This window comes from Idiotropiscis lumnitzeri, chromosome 11 (assembly GCF_059441095.1).
Source record: "Idiotropiscis lumnitzeri isolate Australia: NSW breed Sydney's pygmy pipehorse chromosome 11, RoL_Ilum_1.0, whole genome shotgun sequence".
NCBI lineage: Eukaryota > Metazoa > Chordata > Actinopteri > Syngnathiformes > Syngnathidae > Idiotropiscis > Idiotropiscis lumnitzeri.
The window spans coordinates 20,920,042-20,939,011 of NC_142401.1; the positions used below are offsets into that span (position 1 = coordinate 20,920,042).

An 18,970-nucleotide genomic window follows, 5' to 3' on the forward strand; every position below is an offset into this window, starting at 1 on the left:
CACCCATGGTCATGTACAATTTATTTGACATTATTTAAATTAAATTGGAATAAATGGAAGAATAAAGTGGAACTAATAAAATAAGAACCAATGATATAACCAGTGAAGCTAAAAAAAATGAATGAAGCTTCTCCACACCTGCTAATTGCCACATTAACTATACTTCCCTTTATTGCATTCAGTAAACACCATTTTTTTAAAATTGATTCATTACCTTTTTATTTAGTAAAACTCACTGCACCAACCCAACCGGATCGGGTCATCTGTCTGCTACACCTGTAGACTACGAGAGTCCCCTTTTGGTCTTAATGTGGAGCTCCGGAGCCACACTCAAGTCTCCAGACAAGCATTTGCAAATTGCCACAAGCATTTGCGAGTCGTCCACGGCGAGACTGTAGCAACACCCAAAGGCAGGGGACGCTGAATGTTGGCATTTTGTGCTCTCAGCCTGTCAGGCGAATATGTGGAAATTTATAAAAAAAGCAGCTCGCATACTTGCTTACATTTGTCAAAGTTTTTAATTTTTTTTTGCGGTGCAAAAGCTTACAGCACCTGGTATTCCCAGGCGGTCTCCCATCCAAGTACTAACCAGGCCCGACCCTGCTTAGCTTCCGAGATCGGACGAGATCGGGCGTTCTCAGGGTAGTATGGCCGTAAGCGACAATTCCTTTCAAAATTTTGCCTTTTATACATGTGGTCTTTATTGTGGCAAATCAATCCAAAAATACGTAACAAGAATCTGAAACTATAACCACAGTCACAAATGTGTAACAACAATCTACAATGCATGATTGAAGTCACAGATATATGACAAATATCAGCAAATGTGTACAATGATTTGTTGGCACATACACATGGTTAAATGCGGACAAAAATCCGTAGATGGGCGACCTGTAAAAACGGGACCTTTTGATTGGCTGTGTTCTTACAGGTGACGTTTGCTACAGTCCTGCCGCGGACGACTCGCAAATGCGTGTGCTGATTTGCAAATGCGTGTCAGGAGACTTGTGTGTGGCTCCGTAGCTACACGTTCGGACCACATGGGGGCACTAATATTATTCCAGCCCCGTACCACCAATATATCCACCAATAACATGGGGGGGCGTTCACTGCTATCCACCCATGGTCATGTACAATTTATTTGACATTATTTAAATTAAATTGGAATAAATGGAAGAATAAAGTGGAACTAATAAAATAAGAACCAATGATATAACCAGTGAAGCTAAAAAAAATGAATGAAGCTTCTCCACACCTGCTAATTGCCACATTAACTATACTTCCCTTTATTGCATTCAGTAAACACCATTTTTTTAAAATTGATTCATTACCTTTTTATTTAGTAAAACTCACTGCACCAACCCAACCGGATCGGGTCATCTGTCTGCTACACCTGTAGACTACGAGAGTCCCCTTTTGGTCTTAATGTGGAGCTCCGGAGCCACACTCAAGTCTCCAGACAAGCATTTGCAAATTGCCACAAGCATTTGCGAGTCGTCCACGGCGAGACTGTAGCAACACCCAAAGGCAGGGGACGCTGAATGTTGGCATTTTGTGCTCTCAGCCTGTCAGGCGAATATGTGGAAATTTATAAAAAAAGCAGCTCGCATACTTGCTTACATTTGTCAAAGTTTTTAATTTTTTTTTGCGGTGCAAAAGCTTACAGCACCTGGTATTCCCAGGCGGTCTCCCATCCAAGTACTAACCAGGCCCGACCCTGCTTAGCTTCCGAGATCGGACGAGATCGGGCGTTCTCAGGGTAGTATGGCCGTAAGCGACAATTCCTTTCAAAATTTTGCCTTTTATACATGTGGTCTTTATTGTGGCAAATCAATCCAAAAATACGTAACAAGAATCTGAAACTATAACCACAGTCACAAATGTGTAACAACAATCTACAATGCATGATTGAAGTCACAGATATATGACAAATATCAGCAAATGTGTACAATGATTTGTTGGCACATACACATGGTTAAATGCGGACAAAAATCCGTAGATGGGCGACCTGTAAAAACGGGACCTTTTGATTGGCTGTGTTCTTACAGGTGACGTTTGCTACAGTCCTGCCGCGGACGACTCGCAAATGCGTGTGCTGATTTGCAAATGCGTGTCAGGAGACTTGTGTGTGGCTCCGTAGCTACACGTTCGGACCACATGGGGGCACTAATATTATTCCAGCCCCGTACCACCAATATATCCACCAATAACATGGGGGGGCGTTCACTGCTATCCACCCATGGTCATGTACAATTTATTTGACATTATTTAAATTAAATTGGAATAAATGGAAGAATAAAGTGGAACTAATAAAATAAGAACCAATGATATAACCAGTGAAGCTAAAAAAAATGAATGAAGCTTCTCCACACCTGCTAATTGCCACATTAACTATACTTCCCTTTATTGCATTCAGTAAACACCATTTTTTTAAAATTGATTCATTACCTTTTTATTTAGTAAAACTCACTGCACCAACCCAACCGGATCGGGTCATCTGTCTGCTACACCTGTAGACTACGAGAGTCCCCTTTTGGTCTTAATGTGGAGCTCCGGAGCCACACTCAAGTCTCCAGACAAGCATTTGCAAATTGCCACAAGCATTTGCGAGTCGTCCACGGCGAGACTGTAGCAACACCCAAAGGCAGGGGACGCTGAATGTTGGCATTTTGTGCTCTCAGCCTGTCAGGCGAATATGTGGAAATTTATAAAAAAAGCAGCTCGCATACTTGCTTACATTTGTCAAAGTTTTTTATTTTTTTTTGCGGTGCAAAAGCATACAGCACCTGGTATTCCCAGGCGGTCTCCCATCCAAGTACTAACCAGGCCCGACCCTGCTTAGCTTCCGAGATCGGACGAGATCGGGCGTTCTCAGGGTAGTATGGCCGTAAGCGACAATTTCTTTCAAAATTTTGCCTTTTATACATGTGGTCTTTATTGTGGCAAATCAATCCAAAAATACGTAACAAGAATCTGAAACTATAACCACAGTCACAAATGTGTAACAACAATCTACAATGCATGATTGAAGTCACAGATATATGACAAATATCAGCAAATGTGTACAATGATTTGTTGGCACATACACATGGTTAAATGCGGACAAAAATCCGTAGATGGGCGACCTGTAAAAACGGGACCTTTTGATTGGCTGTGTTCTTACAGGTGACGTTTGCTACAGTCCTGCCGCGGACGACTCGCAAATGCGTGTGCTGATTTGCAAATGCGTGTCAGGAGACTTGTGTGTGGCTCCGTAGCTACACGTTCGGACCACATGGGGGCACTAATATTATTCCAGCCCCGTACCACCAATATATCCACCAATAACATGGGGGGGCGTTCACTGCTATCCACCCATGGTCATGTACAATTTATTTGACATTATTTAAATTAAATTGGAATAAATGGAAGAATAAAGTGGAACTAATAAAATAAGAACCAATGATATAACCAGTGAAGCTAAAAAAAATGAATGAAGCTTCTCCACACCTGCTAATTGCCACATTAACTATACTTCCCTTTATTGCATTCAGTAAACACCATTTTTTTAAAATTGATTCATTACCTTTTTATTTAGTAAAACTCACTGCACCAACCCAACCGGATCGGGTCATCTGTCTGCTACACCTGTAGACTACGAGAGTCCCCTTTTGGTCTTAATGTGGAGCTCCGGAGCCACACTCAAGTCTCCAGACAAGCATTTGCAAATTGCCACAAGCATTTGCGAGTCGTCCACGGCGAGACTGTAGCAACACCCAAAGGCAGGGGACGCTGAATGTTGGCATTTTGTGCTCTCAGCCTGTCAGGCGAATATGTGGAAATTTATAAAAAAAGCAGCTCGCATACTTGTTTACATTTGTCAAAGTTTTTTATTTTTTTTTGCGGTGCAAAAGCTTACAGCACCTGGTATTCCCAGGCGGTCTCCCATCCAAGTACTAACCAGGCCCGACCCTGCTTAGCTTCCGAGATCGGACGAGATCGGGCGTTCTCAGGGTAGTATGGCCGTAAGCGACAATTTCTTTCAAAATTTTGCCTTTTATACATGTGGTCTTTATTGTGGCAAATCAATCCAAAAATACGTAACAAGAATCTGAAACTATAACCACAGTCACAAATGTGTAACAACAATCTACAATGCATGATTGAAGTCACAGATATATGACAAATATCAGCAAATGTGTACAATGATTTGTTGGCACATACACATGGTTAAATGCGGACAAAAATCCGTAGATGGGCGACCTGTAAAAACGGGACCTTTTGATTGGCTGTGTTCTTACAGGTGACGTTTGCTACAGTCCTGCCGCGGACGACTCGCAAATGCGTGTGCTGATTTGCAAATGCGTGTCAGGAGACTTGTGTGTGGCTCCGTAGCTACACGTTCGGACCACATGGGGGCACTAATATTATTCCAGCCCCGTACCACCAATATATCCACCAATAACATGGGGGGGCGTTCACTGCTATCCACCCATGGTCATGTACAATTTATTTGACATTATTTAAATTAAATTGGAATAAATGGAAGAATAAAGTGGAACTAATAAAATAAGAACCAATGATATAACCAGTGAAGCTAAAAAAAATGAATGAAGCTTCTCCACACCTGCTAATTGCCACATTAACTATACTTCCCTTTATTGCATTCAGTAAACACCATTTTTTTAAAATTGATTCATTACCTTTTTATTTAGTAAAACTCACTGCACCAACCCAACCGGATCGGGTCATCTGTCTGCTACACCTGTAGACTACGAGAGTCCCCTTTTGGTCTTAATGTGGAGCTCCGGAGCCACACTCAAGTCTCCAGACAAGCATTTGCAAATTGCCACAAGCATTTGCGAGTCGTCCACGGCGAGACTGTAGCAACACCCAAAGGCAGGGGACGCTGAATGTTGGCATTTTGTGCTCTCAGCCTGTCAGGCGAATATGTGGAAATTTATTAAAAAAGCAGCTCGCATACTTGCTTACATTTGTCAAAGTTTTTAATTTTTTTTTGCGGTGCAAAAGCTTACAGCACCTGGTATTCCCAGGCGGTCTCCCATCCAAGTACTAACCAGGCCCGACCCTGCTTAGCTTCCGAGATCGGACGAGATCGGGCGTTCTCAGGGTAGTATGGCCGTAAGCGACAATTCCTTTCAAAATTTTGCCTTTTATACATGTGGTCTTTATTGTGGCAAATACTTCAATCCAAAAATACGTAACAAGAATCTGAAACTATAACCACAGTCACAAATGTGTAACAACAATCTACAATGCATGATTGAAGTCACAGATATATGACAAATATCAGCAAATGTGTACAATGATTTGTTGGCACATACACATGGTTAAATGCGGACAAAAATCCGTAGATGGGCGACCTGTAAAAACGGGACCTTTTGATTGGCTGTGTTCTTACAGGTGACGTTTGCTACAGTCCTGCCGCGGACGACTCGCAAATGCGTGTGCTGATTTGCAAATGCGTGTCAGGAGACTTGTGTGTGGCTCCGTAGCTACACGTTCGGACCACATGGGGGCACTAATATTATTCCAGCCCCGTACCACCAATATATCCACCAATAACATGGGGGGGCGTTCACTGCTATCCACCCATGGTCATGTACAATTTATTTGACATTATTTAAATTAAATTGGAATAAATGGAAGAATAAAGTGGAACTAATAAAATAAGAACCAATGATATAACCAGTGAAGCTAAAAAAAATGAATGAAGCTTCTCCACACCTGCTAATTGCCACATTAACTATACTTCCCTTTATTGCATTCAGTAAACACCATTTTTTTAAAATTGATTCATTACCTTTTTATTTAGTAAAACTCACTGCACCAACCCAACCGGATCGGGTCATCTGTCTGCTACACCTGTAGACTACGAGAGTCCCCTTTTGGTCTTAATGTGGAGCTCCGGAGCCACACTCAAGTCTCCAGACAAGCATTTGCAAATTGCCACAAGCATTTGCGAGTCGTCCACGGCGAGACTGTAGCAACACCCAAAGGCAGGGGACGCTGAATGTTGGCATTTTGTGCTCTCAGCCTGTCAGGCGAATATGTGGAAATTTATAAAAAAAGCAGCTCGCATACTTGCTTACATTTGTCAAAGTTTTTAATTTTTTTTTGCGGTGCAAAAGCTTACAGCACCTGGTATTCCCAGGCGGTCTCCCATCCAAGTACTAACCAGGCCCGACCCTGCTTAGCTTCCGAGATCGGACGAGATCGGGCGTTCTCAGGGTAGTATGGCCGTAAGCGACAATTCCTTTCAAAATTTTGCCTTTTATACATGTGGTCTTTATTGTGGCAAATACTTCAATCCAAAAATACGTAACAAGAATCTGAAACTATAACCACAGTCACAAATGTGTAACAACAATCTACAATGCATGATTGAAGTCACAGATATATGACAAATATCAGCAAATGTGTACAATGATTTGTTGGCACATACACATGGTTAAATGCGGACAAAAATCCGTAGATGGGCGACCTGTAAAAACGGGACCTTTTGATTGGCTGTGTTCTTACAGGTGACGTTTGCTACAGTCCTGCCGCGGACGACTCGCAAATGCGTGTGCTGATTCGCAAATGCGTGTCAGGAGACTTGTGTGTGGCTCCGTAGCTACACGTTCGGACCACATGGGGGCACTAATATTATTCCAGCCCCGTACCACCAATATATCCACCAATAACATGGGGGGGCGTTCACTGCTATCCACCCATGGTCATGTACAATTTATTTGACATTATTTAAATTAAATTGGAATAAATGGAAGAATAAAGTGGAACTAATAAAATAAGAACCAATGATATAACCAGTGAAGCTAAAAAAAATGAATGAAGCTTCTCCACACCTGCTAATTGCCACATTAACTATACTTCCCTTTATTGCATTCAGTAAACACCATTTTTTTAAAATTGATTCATTACCTTTTTATTTAGTAAAACTCACTGCACCAACCCAACCGGATCGGGTCATCTGTCTGCTACACCTGTAGACTACGAGAGTCCCCTTTTGGTCTTAATGTGGAGCTCCGGAGCCACACTCAAGTCTCCAGACAAGCATTTGCAAATTGCCACAAGCATTTGCGAGTCGTCCACGGCGAGACTGTAGCAACACCCAAAGGCAGGGGACGCTGAATGTTGGCATTTTGTGCTCTCAGCCTGTCAGGCGAATATGTGGAAATTTATAAAAAAAGCAGCTCGCATACTTGCTTACATTTGTCAAAGTTTTTAATTTTTTTTTGCGGTGCAAAAGCTTACAGCACCTGGTATTCCCAGGCGGTCTCCCATCCAAGTACTAACCAGGCCCGACCCTGCTTAGCTTCCGAGATCGGACGAGATCGGGCGTTCTCAGGGTAGTATGGCCGTAAGCGACAATTCCTTTCAAAATTTTGCCTTTTATACATGTGGTCTTTATTGTGGCAAATACTTCAATCCAAAAATACGTAACAAGAATCTGAAACTATAACCACAGTCACAAATGTGTAACAACAATCTACAATGCATGATTGAAGTCACAGATATATGACAAATATCAGCAAATGTGTACAATGATTTGTTGGCACATACACATGGTTAAATGCGGACAAAAATCCGTAGATGGGCGACCTGTAAAAACGGGACCTTTTGATTGGCTGTGTTCTTACAGGTGACGTTTGCTACAGTCCTGCCGCGGACGACTCGCAAATGCGTGTGCTGATTTGCAAATGCGTGTCAGGAGACTTGTGTGTGGCTCCGTAGCTACACGTTCGGACCACATGGGGGCACTAATATTATTCCAGCCCCGTACCACCAATATATCCACCAATAACATGGGGGGGCGTTCACTGCTATCCACCCATGGTCATGTACAATTTATTTGACATTATTTAAATTAAATTGGAATAAATGGAAGAATAAAGTGGAACTAATAAAATAAGAACCAATGATATAACCAGTGAAGCTAAAAAAAATGAATGAAGCTTCTCCACACCTGCTAATTGCCACATTAACTATACTTCCCTTTATTGCATTCAGTAAACACCATTTTTTTAAAATTGATTCATTACCTTTTTATTTAGTAAAACTCACTGCACCAACCCAACCGGATCGGGTCATCTGTCTGCTACACCTGTAGACTACGAGAGTCCCCTTTTGGTCTTAATGTGGAGCTCCGGAGCCACACTCAAGTCTCCAGACAAGCATTTGCAAATTGCCACAAGCATTTGCGAGTCGTCCACGGCGAGACTGTAGCAACACCCAAAGGCAGGGGACGCTGAATGTTGGCATTTTGTGCTCTCAGCCTGTCAGGCGAATATGTGGAAATTTATAAAAAAAGCAGCTCGCATACTTGCTTACATTTGTCAAAGTTTTTAATTTTTTTTTGCGGTGCAAAAGCTTACAGCACCTGGTATTCCCAGGCGGTCTCCCATCCAAGTACTAACCAGGCCCGACCCTGCTTAGCTTCCGAGATCGGACGAGATCGGGCGTTCTCAGGGTAGTATGGCCGTAAGCGACAATTTCTTTCAAAATTTTGCCTTTTATACATGTGGTCTTTATTGTGGCAAATCAATCCAAAAATACGTAACAAGAATCTGAAACTATAACCACAGTCACAAATGTGTAACAACAATCTACAATGCATGATTGAAGTCACAGATATATGACAAATATCAGCAAATGTGTACAATGATTTGTTGGCACATACACATGGTTAAATGCGGACAAAAATCCGTAGATGGGCGACCTGTAAAAACGGGACCTTTTGATTGGCTGTGTTCTTACAGGTGACGTTTGCTACAGTCCTGCCGCGGACGACTCGCAAATGCGTGTGCTGATTTGCAAATGCGTGTCAGGAGACTTGTGTGTGGCTCCGTAGCTACACGTTCGGACCACATGGGGGCACTAATATTATTCCAGCCCCGTACCACCAATATATCCACCAATAACATGGGGGGGCGTTCACTGCTATCCACCCATGGTCATGTACAATTTATTTGACATTATTTAAATTAAATTGGAATAAATGGAAGAATAAAGTGGAACTAATAAAATAAGAACCAATGATATAACCAGTGAAGCTAAAAAAAATGAATGAAGCTTCTCCACACCTGCTAATTGCCACATTAACTATACTTCCCTTTATTGCATTCAGTAAACACCATTTTTTTAAAATTGATTCATTACCTTTTTATTTAGTAAAACTCACTGCACCAACCCAACCGGATCGGGTCATCTGTCTGCTACACCTGTAGACTACGAGAGTCCCCTTTTGGTCTTAATGTGGAGCTCCGGAGCCACACTCAAGTCTCCAGACAAGCATTTGCAAATTGCCACAAGCATTTGCGAGTCGTCCACGGCGAGACTGTAGCAACACCCAAAGGCAGGGGACGCTGAATGTTGGCATTTTGTGCTCTCAGCCTGTCAGGCGAATATGTGGAAATTTATAAAAAAAGCAGCTCGCATACTTGCTTACATTTGTCAAAGTTTTTTATTTTTTTTTGCGGTGCAAAAGCTTACAGCACCTGGTATTCCCAGGCGGTCTCCCATCCAAGTACTAACCAGGCCCGACCCTGCTTAGCTTCCGAGATCGGACGAGATCGGGCGTTCTCAGGGTAGTATGGCCGTAAGCGACAATTTCTTTCAAAATTTTGCCTTTTATACATGTGGTCTTTATTGTGGCAAATCAATCCAAAAATACGTAACAAGAATCTGAAACTATAACCACAGTCACAAATGTGTAACAACAATCTACAATGCATGATTGAAGTCACAGATATATGACAAATATCAGCAAATGTGTACAATGATTTGTTGGCACATACACATGGTTAAATGCGGACAAAAATCCGTAGATGGGCGACCTGTAAAAACGGGACCTTTTGATTGGCTGTGTTCTTACAGGTGACGTTTGCTACAGTCCTGCCGCGGACGACTCGCAAATGCGTGTGCTGATTTGCAAATGCGTGTCAGGAGACTTGTGTGTGGCTCCGTAGCTACACGTTCGGACCACATGGGGGCACTAATATTATTCCAGCCCCGTACCACCAATATATCCACCAATAACATGGGGGGGCGTTCACTGCTATCCACCCATGGTCATGTACAATTTATTTGACATTATTTAAATTAAATTGGAATAAATGGAAGAATAAAGTGGAACTAATAAAATAAGAACCAATGATATAACCAGTGAAGCTAAAAAAAATGAATGAAGCTTCTCCACACCTGCTAATTGCCACATTAACTATACTTCCCTTTATTGCATTCAGTAAACACCATTTTTTTAAAATTGATTCATTACCTTTTTATTTAGTAAAACTCACTGCACCAACCCAACCGGATCGGGTCATCTGTCTGCTACACCTGTAGACTACGAGAGTCCCCTTTTGGTCTTAATGTGGAGCTCCGGAGCCACACTCAAGTCTCCAGACAAGCATTTGCAAATTGCCACAAGCATTTGCGAGTCGTCCACGGCGAGACTGTAGCAACACCCAAAGGCAGGGGACGCTGAATGTTGGCATTTTGTGCTCTCAGCCTGTCAGGCGAATATGTGGAAATTTATAAAAAAAGCAGCTCGCATACTTGCTTACATTTGTCAAAGTTTTTTATTTTTTTTTGCGGTGCAAAAGCTTACAGCACCTGGTATTCCCAGGCGGTCTCCCATCCAAGTACTAACCAGGCCCGACCCTGCTTAGCTTCCGAGATCGGACGAGATCGGGCGTTCTCAGGGTAGTATGGCCGTAAGCGACAATTTCTTTCAAAATTTTGCCTTTTATACATGTGGTCTTTATTGTGGCAAATCAATCCAAAAATACGTAACAAGAATCTGAAACTATAACCACAGTCACAAATGTGTAACAACAATCTACAATGCATGATTGAAGTCACAGATATATGACAAATATCAGCAAATGTGTACAATGATTTGTTGGCACATACACATGGTTAAATGCGGACAAAAATCCGTAGATGGGCGACCTGTAAAAACGGGACCTTTTGATTGGCTGTGTTCTTACAGGTGACGTTTGCTACAGTCCTGCCGCGGACGACTCGCAAATGCGTGTGCTGATTTGCAAATGCGTGTCAGGAGACTTGTGTGTGGCTCCGTAGCTACACGTTCGGACCACATGGGGGCACTAATATTATTCCAGCCCCGTACCACCAATATATCCACCAATAACATGGGGGGGCGTTCACTGCTATCCACCCATGGTCATGTACAATTTATTTGACATTATTTAAATTAAATTGGAATAAATGGAAGAATAAAGTGGAACTAATAAAATAAGAACCAATGATATAACCAGTGAAGCTAAAAAAAATGAATGAAGCTTCTCCACACCTGCTAATTGCCACATTAACTATACTTCCCTTTATTGCATTCAGTAAACACCATTTTTTTAAAATTGATTCATTACCTTTTTATTTAGTAAAACTCACTGCACCAACCCAACCGGATCGGGTCATCTGTCTGCTACACCTGTAGACTACGAGAGTCCCCTTTTGGTCTTAATGTGGAGCTCCGGAGCCACACTCAAGTCTCCAGACAAGCATTTGCAAATTGCCACAAGCATTTGCGAGTCGTCCACGGCGAGACTGTAGCAACACCCAAAGGCAGGGGACGCTGAATGTTGGCATTTTGTGCTCTCAGCCTGTCAGGCGAATATGTGGAAATTTATAAAAAAAGCAGCTCGCATACTTGCTTACATTTGTCAAAGTTTTTAATTTTTTTTTGCGGTGCAAAAGCTTACAGCACCTGGTATTCCCAGGCGGTCTCCCATCCAAGTACTAACCAGGCCCGACCCTGCTTAGCTTCCGAGATCGGACGAGATCGGGCGTTCTCAGGGTAGTATGGCCGTAAGCGACAATTTCTTTCAAAATTTTGCCTTTTATACATGTGGTCTTTATTGTGGCAAATCAATCCAAAAATACGTAACAAGAATCTGAAACTATAACCACAGTCACAAATGTGTAACAACAATCTACAATGCATGATTGAAGTCACAGATATATGACAAATATCAGCAAATGTGTACAATGATTTGTTGGCACATACACATGGTTAAATGCGGACAAAAATCCGTAGATGGGCGACCTGTAAAAACGGGACCTTTTGATTGGCTGTGTTCTTACAGGTGACGTTTGCTACAGTCCTGCCGCGGACGACTCGCAAATGCGTGTGCTGATTTGCAAATGCGTGTCAGGAGACTTGTGTGTGGCTCCGTAGCTACACGTTCGGACCACATGGGGGCACTAATATTATTCCAGCCCCGTACCACCAATATATCCACCAATAACATGGGGGGGCGTTCACTGCTATCCACCCATGGTCATGTACAATTTATTTGACATTATTTAAATTAAATTGGAATAAATGGAAGAATAAAGTGGAACTAATAAAATAAGAACCAATGATATAACCAGTGAAGCTAAAAAAAATGAATGAAGCTTCTCCACACCTGCTAATTGCCACATTAACTATACTTCCCTTTATTGCATTCAGTAAACACCATTTTTTTAAAATTGATTCATTACCTTTTTATTTAGTAAAACTCACTGCACCAACCCAACCGGATCGGGTCATCTGTCTGCTACACCTGTAGACTACGAGAGTCCCCTTTTGGTCTTAATGTGGAGCTCCGGAGCCACACTCAAGTCTCCAGACAAGCATTTGCAAATTGCCACAAGCATTTGCGAGTCGTCCACGGCGAGACTGTAGCAACACCCAAAGGCAGGGGACGCTGAATGTTGGCATTTTGTGCTCTCAGCCTGTCAGGCGAATATGTGGAAATTTATAAAAAAAGCAGCTCGCATACTTGCTTACATTTGTCAAAGTTTTTTATTTTTTTTTGCGGTGCAAAAGCTTACAGCACCTGGTATTCCCAGGCGGTCTCCCATCCAAGTACTAACCAGGCCCGACCCTGCTTAGCTTCCGAGATCGGACGAGATCGGGCGTTCTCAGGGTAGTATGGCCGTAAGCGACAATTTCTTTCAAAATTTTGCCTTTTATACATGTGGTCTTTATTGTGGCAAATCAATCCAAAAATACGTAACAAGAATCTGAAACTATAACCACAGTCACAAATGTGTAACAACAATCTACAATGCATGATTGAAGTCACAGATATATGACAAATATCAGCAAATGTGTACAATGATTTGTTGGCACATACACATGGTTAAATGCGGACAAAAATCCGTAGATGGGCGACCTGTAAAAACGGGACCTTTTGATTGGCTGTGTTCTTACAGGTGACGTTTGCTACAGTCCTGCCGCGGACGACTCGCAAATGCGTGTGCTGATTTGCAAATGCGTGTCAGGAGACTTGTGTGTGGCTCCGTAGCTACACGTTCGGACCACATGGGGGCACTAATATTATTCCAGCCCCGTACCACCAATATATCCACCAATAACATGGGGGGGCGTTCACTGCTATCCACCCATGGTCATGTACAATTTATTTGACATTATTTAAATTAAATTGGAATAAATGGAAGAATAAAGTGGAACTAATAAAATAAGAACCAATGATATAACCAGTGAAGCTAAAAAAAATGAATGAAGCTTCTCCACACCTGCTAATTGCCACATTAACTATACTTCCCTTTATTGCATTCAGTAAACACCATTTTTTTAAAATTGATTCATTACCTTTTTATTTAGTAAAACTCACTGCACCAACCCAACCGGATCGGGTCATCTGTCTGCTACACCTGTAGACTACGAGAGTCCCCTTTTGGTCTTAATGTGGAGCTCCGGAGCCACACTCAAGTCTCCAGACAAGCATTTGCAAATTGCCACAAGCATTTGCGAGTCGTCCACGGCGAGACTGTAGCAACACCCAAAGGCAGGGGACGCTGAATGTTGGCATTTTGTGCTCTCAGCCTGTCAGGCGAATATGTGGAAATTTATAAAAAAAGCAGCTCGCATAGTTGTTTACATTTGTCAAAGTTTTTTATTTTTTTTTGCGGTGCAAAAGCTTACAGCACCTGGTATTCCCAGGCGGTCTCCCATCCAAGTACTAACCAGGCCCGACCCTGCTTAGCTTCCGAGATCGGACGAGATCGGGCGTTCTCAGGGTAGTATGGCCGTAAGCGACAATTTCTTTCAAAATTTTGCCTTTTATACATGTGGTCTTTATTGTGGCAAATCAATCCAAAAATACGTAACAAGAATCTGAAACTATAACCACAGTCACAAATGTGTAACAACAATCTACAATGCATGATTGAAGTCACAGATATATGACAAATATCAGCAAATGTGTACAATGATTTGTTGGCACATACACATGGTTAAATGCGGACAAAAATCCGTAGATGGGCGACCTGTAAAAACGGGACCTTTTGATTGGCTGTGTTCTTACAGGTGACGTTTGCTACAGTCCTGCCGCGGACGACTCGCAAATGCGTGTGCTGATTTGCAAATGCGTGTCAGGAGACTTGTGTGTGGCTCCGTAGCTACACGTTCGGACCACATGGGGGCACTAATATTATTCCAGCCCCGTACCACCAATATATCCACCAATAACATGGGGGGGCGTTCACTGCTATCCACCCATGGTCATGTACAATTTATTTGACATTATTTAAATTAAATTGGAATAAATGGAAGAATAAAGTGGAACTAATAAAATAAGAACCAATGATATAACCAGTGAAGCTAAAAAAAATGAATGAAGCTTCTCCACACCTGCTAATTGCCACATTAACTATACTTCCCTTTATTGCATTCAGTAAACACCATTTTTTTTAAATTGATTCATTACCTTTTTATTTAGTAAAACTCACTGCACCAACCCAACCGGATCGGGTCATCTGTCTGCTACACCTGTAGACTACGAGAGTCCCCTTTTGGTCTTAATGTGGAGCTCCGGAGCCACACTCAAGTCTCCAGACAAGCATTTGCAAATTGCCACAAGCATTTGCGAGTCGTCCACGGCGAGACTGTAGCAACACCCAAAGGCAGGGGACGCTGAATGTTGGCATTTTGTGCTCTCAGCCTGTCAGGCGAATATGTGGAAATTTATAAAAAAAAGCAGCTCGCATACTTGCTTACATTTGTCAAAGTTTTTAATTTTTTTTTGCGGTGCAAAAGCTTACAGCACCTGGTATTCCCAGGCGGTCTCCCATCCAAGTACTAACCAGGCCCGACCCTGCTTAGCTTCCGAGATCGGACGAGATCGGGCGTTCTCAGGGTAGTATGGCCGTAAGCGACAATTTCTTTCAAAATTTTGCCTTTTATACATGTGGTCTTTATTGTGGCAAATCAATCCAAAAATACGTAACAAGAATCTGAAACTATAACCACAGTCACAAATGTGTAACAACAATCTACAATGCATGATTGAAGTCACAGATATATGACAAATATCAGCAAATGTGTACAATGATTTGTTGGCACATACACATGGTTAAATGCGGACAAAAATCCGTAGATGGGCGACCTGTAAAAACGGGACCTTTTGATTGGCTGTGTTCTTACAGGTGACGTTTGCTACAGTCCTGCCGCGGACGACTCGCAAATGCGTGTGCTGATTTGCAAATGCGTGTCAGGAGACTTGTGTGTGGCTCCGTAGCTACACGTTCGGACCACATGGGGGCACTAATATTATTCCAGCCCCGTACCACCAATATATCCACCAATAACATGGGGGGGCGTTCACTGCTATCCACCCATGGTCATGTACAATTTATTTGACATTATTTAAATTAAATTGGAATAAATGGAAGAATAAAGTGGAACTAATAAAATAAGAACCAATGATATAACCAGTGAAGCTAAAAAAAATGAATGAAGCTTCTCCACACCTGCTAATTGCCACATTAACTATACTTCCCTTTATTGCATTCAGTAAACACCATTTTTTTAAAATTGATTCATTACCTTTTTATTTAGTAAAACTCACTGCACCAACCCAACCGGATCGGGTCATCTGTCTGCTACACCTGTAGACTACGAGAGTCCCCTTTTGGTCTTAATGTGGAGCTCCGGAGCCACACTCAAGTCTCCAGACAAGCATTTGCAAATTGCCACAAGCATTTGCGAGTCGTCCACGGCGAGACTGTAGCAACACCCAAAGGCAGGGGACGCTGAATGTTGGCATTTTGTGCTCTCAGCCTGTCAGGCGAATATGTGGAAATTTATAAAAAAAGCAGCTCGCATAGTTGTTTACATTTGTCAAAGTTTTTTATTTTTTTTTGCGGTGCAAAAGCTTACAGCACCTGGTATTCCCAGGCGGTCTCCCATCCAAGTACTAACCAGGCCCGACCCTGCTTAGCTTCCGAGATCGGACGAGATCGGGCGTTCTCAGGGTAGTATGGCCGTAAGCGACAATTTCTTTCAAAATTTTGCCTTTTATACATGTGGTCTTTATTGTGGCAAATCAATCCAAAAATACGTAACAAGAATCTGAAACTATAACCACAGTCACAAATGTGTAACAACAATCTACAATGCATGATTGAAGTCACAGATATATGACAAATATCAGCAAATGTGTACAATGATTTGTTGGCACATACACATGGTTAAATGCGGACAAAAATCCGTAGATGGGCGACCTGTAAAAACGGGACCTTTTGATTGGCTGTGTTCTTACAGGTGACGTTTGCTACAGTCCTGCCGCGGACGACTCGCAAATGCGTGTGCTGATTTGCAAATGCGTGTCAGGAGACTTGTGTGTGGCTCCGTAGCTACACGTTCGGACCACATGGGGGCACTAATATTATTCCAGCCCCGTACCACCAATATATCCACCAATAACATGGGGGGGCGTTCACTGCTATCCACCCATGGTCATGTACAATTTATTTGACATTATTTAAATTAAATTGGAATAAATGGAAGAATAAAGTGGAACTAATAAAATAAGAACCAATGATATAACCAGTGAAGCTAAAAAAAATGAATGAAGCTTCTCCACACCTGCTAATTGCCACATTAACTATACTTCCCTTTATTGCATTCAGTAAACACCATTTTTTTTAAATTGATTCATTACCTTTTTATTTAGTAAAACTCACTGCACCAACCCAACCGGATCGGGTCATCTGTCTGCTACACCTGTAGACTACGAGAGTCCCCTTTTGGTCTTAATGTGGAGCTCCGGAGCCACACTCAAGTCTCCAGACAAGCATTTGCAAATTGCCACAAGCATTTGCGAGTCGTCCACGGCGAGACTGTAGCAACACCCAAAGGCAGGGGACGCTGAATGTTGGCATTTTGTGCTCTCAGCCTGTCAGGCGAATATGTGGAAATTTATAAAAAAAAGCAGCTCGCATACTTGCTTACATTTGTCAAAGTTTTTAATTTTTTTTTGCGGTGCAAAAGCTTACAGCACCTGGTATTCCCAGGCGGTCTCCCATCCAAGTACTAACCAGGCCCGACCCTGCTTAGCTTCCGAGATCGGACGAGATCGGGCGTTCTCAGGGTAGTATGGCCGTAAGCGACAATTTCTTTCAAAATTTTGCCTTTTATACATGTGGTCTTTATTGTGGCAAATCAATCCAAAAATACGTAACAAGAATCTGAAACTATAACCACAGTCACAAATGTGTAACAACAATCTACAATGCATGATTGAAGTCACAGATATATGACAAATATCAGCAAATGTGTACAATGATTTGTTGGCACATACACATGGTTAAATGCGGACAAAAATCCGTAGATGGGCGACCTGTAAAAACGGGACCTTTTGATTGGCTGTGTTCTTACAGGTGACGTTTGCTACAGTCCTGCCGCGGACGACTCGCAAATGCGTGTGCTGATTTGCAAATGCGTGTCAGGAGACTTGTGTGTGGCTCCGTAGCTACACGTTCGGACCACATGGGGGCACTAATATTATTCCAGCCCCGTACCACCAATATATACACCAATAACATGGGGGGGCGTTCACTGCTATCCACCCATGGTCATGTACAATTTATTTGACATTATTTAAATTAAATTGGAATAAATGGAAGAATAAAGTGGAACTAATAAAATAAGAACCAATGATATAACCAGTGAAGCTAAAAAAAATGAATGAAGCTTCTCCACACCTGCTAATTGCCACATTAACTATACTTCCCTTTATTGCATTCAGTAAACACCATTTTTTTAAAATTGATTCATTACCTTTTTATTTAGTAAAACTCACTGCACCAACCCAACCGGATCGGGTCATCTGTCTGCTACACCTGTAGACTACGAGAGTCCCCTTTTGGTCTTAATGTGGAGCTCCGGAGCCACACTCAAGTCTCCAGACAAGCATTTGCAAATTGCCACAAGCATTTGCGAGTCGTCCACGGCGAGACTGTAGCAACACCCAAAGGCAGGGGACGCTGAATGTTGGCATTTTGTGCTCTCAGCCTGTCAGGCGAATATGTGGAAATTTATAAAAAAAGCAGCTCGCATACTTGCTTACATTTGTCAAAGTTTTTAATTTTTTTTTGCGGTGCAAAAGCTTACAGCACCTGGTATTCCCAGGCGGTCTCCCATCCAAGTACTAACCAGGCCCGACCCTGCTTAGCTTCCGAGATCGGACGAGATCGGGCGTTCTCAGGGTAGTATGGCCGTAAGCGACAATTCCTTTCAAAATTTTGCCTTTTATACATGTGGTCTTTATTGTGGCAAATACTTCAATCCAAAAATACGTAACAAGAATCTGAAACTATAACCACAGTCACAAATGTGTAACAACAATCTACAATGCATGATTGAAGTCACAGATATATGACAAATATCAGCAAATGTGTACAATGATTTGTTGGCACATACACATGGTTAAATGCGGACAAAAATCCGTAGATGGGCGACCTGTAAAAACGGGACCTTTTGATTGGCTGTGTTCTTACAGGTGACGTTTGCTACAGTCCTGCCGCGGACGACTCGCAAATGCGTGTGCTGATTTGCAAATGCGTGTCAGGAGACTTGTGTGTGGCTCCGTAGCTACACGTTCGGACCACATGGGGGCACTAATATTATTCCAGCCCCGTACCACCAATA

General features: G+C 42.3%; 17 non-coding genes across 17 annotated transcripts; all 17 read right to left on the reverse strand.

The window, feature by feature from the left end:
* Positions 1 to 540: 540 nt before the first annotated feature.
* On the reverse strand, positions 541 to 659 carry LOC148328232 (5S ribosomal RNA). Its single transcript, XR_015846066.1, has one exon. It is a non-coding gene; the product is annotated as a 5S ribosomal RNA (ribosomal RNA).
* A 998-nt stretch (positions 660 to 1,657) lies between these two features.
* On the reverse strand, positions 1,658 to 1,776 carry LOC148328233 (5S ribosomal RNA). The gene has a single exon (XR_015846067.1). It is a non-coding gene; the product is annotated as a 5S ribosomal RNA (ribosomal RNA).
* A 998-nt stretch (positions 1,777 to 2,774) lies between these two features.
* Positions 2,775 to 2,893, reverse strand: LOC148328234 (5S ribosomal RNA). Its single transcript, XR_015846006.1, has one exon. It is a non-coding gene; the product is annotated as a 5S ribosomal RNA (ribosomal RNA).
* A 998-nt stretch (positions 2,894 to 3,891) lies between these two features.
* On the reverse strand, positions 3,892 to 4,010 carry LOC148328235 (5S ribosomal RNA). The gene has a single exon (XR_015845880.1). It is a non-coding gene; the product is annotated as a 5S ribosomal RNA (ribosomal RNA).
* Positions 4,011 to 5,008: 998 nt separating this feature from the next.
* On the reverse strand, positions 5,009 to 5,127 carry LOC148328236 (5S ribosomal RNA). The gene has a single exon (XR_015845881.1). It is a non-coding gene; the product is annotated as a 5S ribosomal RNA (ribosomal RNA).
* Positions 5,128 to 6,129: 1,002 nt separating this feature from the next.
* On the reverse strand, positions 6,130 to 6,248 carry LOC148328237 (5S ribosomal RNA). The gene has a single exon (XR_015845882.1). It is a non-coding gene; the product is annotated as a 5S ribosomal RNA (ribosomal RNA).
* A 1,002-nt stretch (positions 6,249 to 7,250) lies between these two features.
* On the reverse strand, positions 7,251 to 7,369 carry LOC148328238 (5S ribosomal RNA). Its single transcript, XR_015845883.1, has one exon. It is a non-coding gene; the product is annotated as a 5S ribosomal RNA (ribosomal RNA).
* A 1,002-nt stretch (positions 7,370 to 8,371) lies between these two features.
* LOC148328239 (5S ribosomal RNA) lies at positions 8,372 to 8,490 on the reverse strand. Its single transcript, XR_015845884.1, has one exon. It is a non-coding gene; the product is annotated as a 5S ribosomal RNA (ribosomal RNA).
* A 998-nt stretch (positions 8,491 to 9,488) lies between these two features.
* LOC148328240 (5S ribosomal RNA) lies at positions 9,489 to 9,607 on the reverse strand. Its single transcript, XR_015845886.1, has one exon. It is a non-coding gene; the product is annotated as a 5S ribosomal RNA (ribosomal RNA).
* A 998-nt stretch (positions 9,608 to 10,605) lies between these two features.
* LOC148328241 (5S ribosomal RNA) lies at positions 10,606 to 10,724 on the reverse strand. Its single transcript, XR_015845887.1, has one exon. It is a non-coding gene; the product is annotated as a 5S ribosomal RNA (ribosomal RNA).
* Positions 10,725 to 11,722: 998 nt separating this feature from the next.
* LOC148328242 (5S ribosomal RNA) lies at positions 11,723 to 11,841 on the reverse strand. The gene has a single exon (XR_015845888.1). It is a non-coding gene; the product is annotated as a 5S ribosomal RNA (ribosomal RNA).
* A 998-nt stretch (positions 11,842 to 12,839) lies between these two features.
* Positions 12,840 to 12,958, reverse strand: LOC148328243 (5S ribosomal RNA). Its single transcript, XR_015845889.1, has one exon. It is a non-coding gene; the product is annotated as a 5S ribosomal RNA (ribosomal RNA).
* Positions 12,959 to 13,956: 998 nt separating this feature from the next.
* LOC148328244 (5S ribosomal RNA) lies at positions 13,957 to 14,075 on the reverse strand. Its single transcript, XR_015845890.1, has one exon. It is a non-coding gene; the product is annotated as a 5S ribosomal RNA (ribosomal RNA).
* Positions 14,076 to 15,074: 999 nt separating this feature from the next.
* LOC148328245 (5S ribosomal RNA) lies at positions 15,075 to 15,193 on the reverse strand. The gene has a single exon (XR_015845891.1). It is a non-coding gene; the product is annotated as a 5S ribosomal RNA (ribosomal RNA).
* A 998-nt stretch (positions 15,194 to 16,191) lies between these two features.
* On the reverse strand, positions 16,192 to 16,310 carry LOC148328246 (5S ribosomal RNA). The gene has a single exon (XR_015845892.1). It is a non-coding gene; the product is annotated as a 5S ribosomal RNA (ribosomal RNA).
* Positions 16,311 to 17,309: 999 nt separating this feature from the next.
* Positions 17,310 to 17,428, reverse strand: LOC148328247 (5S ribosomal RNA). Its single transcript, XR_015845893.1, has one exon. It is a non-coding gene; the product is annotated as a 5S ribosomal RNA (ribosomal RNA).
* Positions 17,429 to 18,426: 998 nt separating this feature from the next.
* Positions 18,427 to 18,545, reverse strand: LOC148328248 (5S ribosomal RNA). The gene has a single exon (XR_015845894.1). It is a non-coding gene; the product is annotated as a 5S ribosomal RNA (ribosomal RNA).
* Between the last annotated feature and the right edge of the window lie 425 nt (positions 18,546 to 18,970).